Source organism: Theropithecus gelada, chromosome 9 (genome assembly GCF_003255815.1).
Source record: "Theropithecus gelada isolate Dixy chromosome 9, Tgel_1.0, whole genome shotgun sequence".
In the NCBI taxonomy this organism is placed as follows: domain Eukaryota; kingdom Metazoa; phylum Chordata; class Mammalia; order Primates; family Cercopithecidae; genus Theropithecus; species Theropithecus gelada.
In genome coordinates this window covers 107,121,597-107,126,401 of record NC_037677.1, presented here as the reverse complement: position 1 = coordinate 107,126,401, position 4,805 = coordinate 107,121,597, and the positions used below count along the sequence as shown (strand labels likewise).

Genomic DNA, 4,805 nt, shown 5'->3' with positions numbered 1-4,805 from the left:
AGAGGAAAGACTTTCAGTTTTTCCCCATTCAGTATGAGACTAGCTGTGGGTCTGTCATATACGGCTGTTATTATGTTGAGGTATGTTCCTTCTATCCCCAGTTTTCTGAGGGCTTTTATCCTGAAGAGATGTTGAATTTTATCAAATGCTTTTTCAGCATCAATGGAGATGATCATAGGGTTTTGTTTGTTTGTTGTGGTTTTTTTTGTTTTGTTTTGTTTTGTTTTGTTTTTTTGAGACAGAGTCTTGCTCTGTTGCCCAGGCTGGAGTGCAGTGGTGCAATCTCAGCTCACTGCAACCTCCACCTCTCGGGTTCATTCCATTCTCCCAGCCTCTGGAGTAGCTGGGACTACAGGTGCCCACCACCATGCCCAGCTGATTTTTTTGTATTTTTAGTAGAGATGGGGTTTCACCATGTTAGCTAGAATGGTCTCAATCTCCTGACCTCGTGATCTGCCTGCCTCAGCCTCCCAAAGTGCAGGGATTACAGGCGTGAGCCACCACACCAGGCTGATCATATGGTTTTTATCCTTCATTTTGTTGATATGATGTATCACATTGATTGATCTGCATATGCTGAACCATCCTTGCATCCCAGAGATAATCTCACTTGGTCATGAGGAATGACTTTTTTCTAATGTATTGTTGAATTAGGTTTACTAGTATTTTACTGAGGGTTTTGCATCAGTATTCATCAGAGATATTGGCCTGTACTTTTCTTTTTTTGATGTGTCTGTGTCTGGTTTTAGTATCAGGGTAATACGGGCCTTGTAGAATGAGTTTGGAAGTATTCCCTCCTCCTCTATTTTTATGAATACTTTGAGTAGGATTAGTATTAGTTCTTTAAGTGTTTGGTAGAATTGAGTAGTGAAACCATCAAGTCCCAGGCTTTTCTTCAACAACCAATTTAAGCCTAGTGTTCCATTATTGGAACACTATGTTTGTGGCAGTTATTTATATCCTACTGCTCAAGGTCATCGTCAAGGTCTGATTTTTCACACACACAAAATTTGCAACCTCCGGCATAGATGGGTTAATGGGAGACTTTTTATTATGGCTTTGATCTCGTTACTTGTTATTGGTCTGTTCAGGTTTTGAATTTCTTCCCAATGTAATCTTGGTAGATTGTGTGTATCTAGGAGTTTGTCCATTTATTCTAGATTTTCCCATTTATTGGCATATACTTGCTCATTGTAGCCACTAATGATCCTTTGAATTTCTGAAGTATCAGTTGTAATGTCTCCTTTTTCATTTCTGATTTTATTTATTTGTATCTTCTCTCTTTTTTTCTTAGTCTAGTTAAAGATTTGTCAGTTTTGTTTAACTTTTCTTTCTTTCTTTTTTTAAATGTAACACTGTTTATTTAACTTCAAAAACACTTTAGCATTCTAAACATACAAAAAATGTTTCAAATCGTGTTTAAGTACAGAAAGCTCTTGAACTTTCACTGATACAGTGGCTCTTCACTTTGCTGACAATGAAGAGTTCTACAATTTATTTAAAAAGTAGTCCCAGCTACTCCGGAAGCTGAGGCAGGAGAATCACTTGAACCTGGGAGGCGGAGGTTGCAGTGAGCTGAGAGATCGCGCCACTGTATTCCAGGCTGGGTGACAGAGCGAGACTCCGTCTCGGGAAAAACAAACAAACAAACAGCTTCTCATGCCAGCTGAACCCCACTTTGTCCACAGCTAAGATAGCAGCAAAATGCTATGTCACAATATATAGAAACCATACAACCTGAAACTAAATGGATGCCCACTGCAGAGTCAATAGGTCCAGCCTCAGTGCACGCCCTGAGCTATGGCCCCTCCAAAAGGCATCTTCCCCACAGCCTCAACGCCAAGCAAAGAGTATCAAGAGTTTGTCCTGGTTGTTTTGTTCTTTTTACCAACTATAGATATATACAGTTGATAACTTAGGTTTTCCAGCCAATTACCATATAGTTAAGACCACCTTACAAATTAAAAAAAAAAAAAAAATGCCAGAAACATCTTTAAATGCCTTGTCACGCCAACTGCAAAGCACACAGAGTGAGGAGAACACAAGAGTGCCTTTTCATTTTAGAAATGTTTGGAAATATGTACAACTTTGATACAGTTTCAGGGTGATCTGGACACCCATGGCCACTTCATGTAAACCACTGACAATTTCTAGAGCACTTTGAGAGACTACAATATGATCGTGATAAAATTTTGTAATTAAACCTAATGAGGGCAACAGACACTTCTCAAATAAGAAATGTGTCAATCACGGCCCTCCCCTACTCTAAGGTATTCACAAGGAGACAGATAAACAGGTATTTTTTGTTTGTTTGTTTGTTTGTTTTTAAATCATCCTCCTCCTTCTCTTCCTCTTCTCCCTCCTTGTCTTCTTAACCTTCCTCTTCCACATTTTTCCGGGCAACTTTAGCAGGACCCTTTGTGCCATCAAACTTTCCTTTCGACTTAGAGTCAGCAACATCCTTCTCATACTTCTCCTTCAGCTTTGCCTCCTGAGTGATGTAAGGCTGCTTTTCACTGTCATTTAAGCTACTCTACATCTCACTCAGCCTTTTTTTGGCCACGTCTCCAATAGAGATGCCAGGGTTTGTGGATATGATCGTGGAGCGGAATTCTGAACAGAACAGGAAGAATCCAGGCAGTGGCATTTTGGGGACATTAGGATCCTTTTTCTTCTTGCCTCCCTTAGCTGGTCCGTAATGCTTCTTTTCCTGATCATAGTGCACTTTATCCACCTTTGCCATTTCATCAAATTTAGACTTCTCCTTCCCATACATTGTCTTCCACCCTTCAGAGTACTTCTTGGAAAATTCTGCAAAATTGACAGGGACCTCTGGGTTTTTCTTTTTATGTTCTTCTCTGCACGTCTACACAAAAAGGCATAAGCAGACATCTGCTCCTTGGTTTCTTGGGGTCACCTTTATCCATCTTGACTGTGTTGTTCACTAGTCTCAATTTTGTTTAACATTTTGAAAAACCAACTTTTTGTTTCATTGATCTTTTGTATCTTTTTTATATCAATTTTATTCATTGGCGTTCTGATCTTTATTATTTCTTTTCTTCTACTAATTTTGGGTTTGGTTTGCTCTTGCTTTTCTAGTTTTTTAAACTGCATTGTTAGATTGTTCATTTGAAGTTTTTTCTCTTTTTTGATGTAGGCACTTTTAGTTATAAACTTCCTTCTTGGTACTGCTTTTGCTGTATCCCAGAGGTTTTGGCATGTTGTATTTCCCTTATCATTAGCTTCAAGAAGTTTTTTTCATTTCCTTCTTTTTTCCTTCCTCCCTCCCTTCCTTCCTTCCTTCCTTCCTTCTTTCTTTTCTTTTCTTTTCTTTCTTTCTTTCGAGATAGGGTCTGGCTCTACCACCCAGGCTGGAGTGTGGTGGTGTGATCTCAACTCACTGCAACCTTGACATCCCACCTCAGCCTCCTGGGAATACAGGAGGAAATACAGGCACGTGCCATCACACCCAGCTAAGTTTTGTATTTTTTGTAGTGACAGGGTTTTGTCATTTTGCCCAGGCTGGTCTTGAACTCCCGAGCTCAAGGGCTTGGCCCACGTAGGCCTCCCAGAGTGCTAGAATTACAGGTGTGAGCCACTATACCTGGCCCAATTTCCTTCTTAATTTCTTCATTGACCCACTGGTCATTCAGCAGCAGATGGTTTAATTTCCATGTATTTGTATAGTTTCCAAAGTTCCTTTTGTTATTAATTTCTAGTTTTATTCCACTGTGGTCAGAGTAGATGCTTGATATTATTTTAACTTTTTTGAATGTTTTAAGACTTATTTTGTGACCTAACATATGGTCTATCCTTGAGAATGATCCATGTGCTGAGGAAAATAATGTATATTCTGCAGCTCTTGGATAAAATGTTCTGTAAATATCTCTTAGATTCATTTGGTCTATAGTGCAGTTTAAGTCTGATTTTTCTTTGTTGATTTTCTGTCTGGAAGATCTGTTCAATGCTGAAAGTGGGGTTGAGGTCTCCAGCTCTTATTGTATTGGGGTCTGTCTCTGTTTTTAGCTCTAATAATATTTCCTTTATATGTTTAGGTGCTCCAGTGTTGGGTGCATATATATTTTAAATTGTTGTATCCTCTTGCTGAATTGACCCCTTTATGATTATGACCCCTTTATCATTAAAAGTCTTCTTTGTCTTTTATAGTTTTTGTCTGATATAAGTATAGTGACTCCTGCTCTTTTTGGTTTCCATTGGCATGGAATATCTTTTTCCATCCCTTTATTTTCAGTCTATGTGTGTCTTTATAGGTGAAGTGTGTTTCTTGCAGGCACTAGATCAATGGGTCTTGTTTTCTCATCCATTCCGGCAGTCTATGTCTTTTGATTGGAGAGTTTAGTCCATTTACATTCAATGTTATTATTGAAAGTAGGGACTTACTCCTGCCATTTTGTTATTTACTTTCTGGTTGTTTTCTGGTTTTCTCTTCTTTCTTTCCTTCCTGTCTTCTTCTAGTGAAGGTGATTTTCTCTGGCAATATGATTTAGTTTCTTACTTTTTATTTTTTGTGTATCCATTGTATGTTTCTTGGTTTGAGGTCACCATGAGGTTGCAAATACTTTCTTGCATTATTTTTAACTTTGTTTCATCAGTTATATTTACATCTGTGAGAGCTACCACAAACTGAAGGTACTTTTTCATCAGAGTGGTTTGGTCAACCACCATGGCTCCTTGTGTTGCAACAAATGCCATTTTTCTTTTGAGCTGGTTTGTTTCTCGAGAAAAGTATCAGGTCCATGAGTTCAGTCAGCCCCGACCTCAATGGCCCAGCTCCCACAGCCCTA

At 38.9% G+C, this 4,805-nt stretch overlaps 1 pseudogene; it reads right to left on the bottom strand.

The window, feature by feature from the left end:
- Positions 1–2,260: 2,260 nt before the first annotated feature.
- Positions 2,261–2,927, bottom strand: LOC112631075 (annotated as a pseudogene).
- Between the last annotated feature and the right edge of the window lie 1,878 nt (positions 2,928–4,805).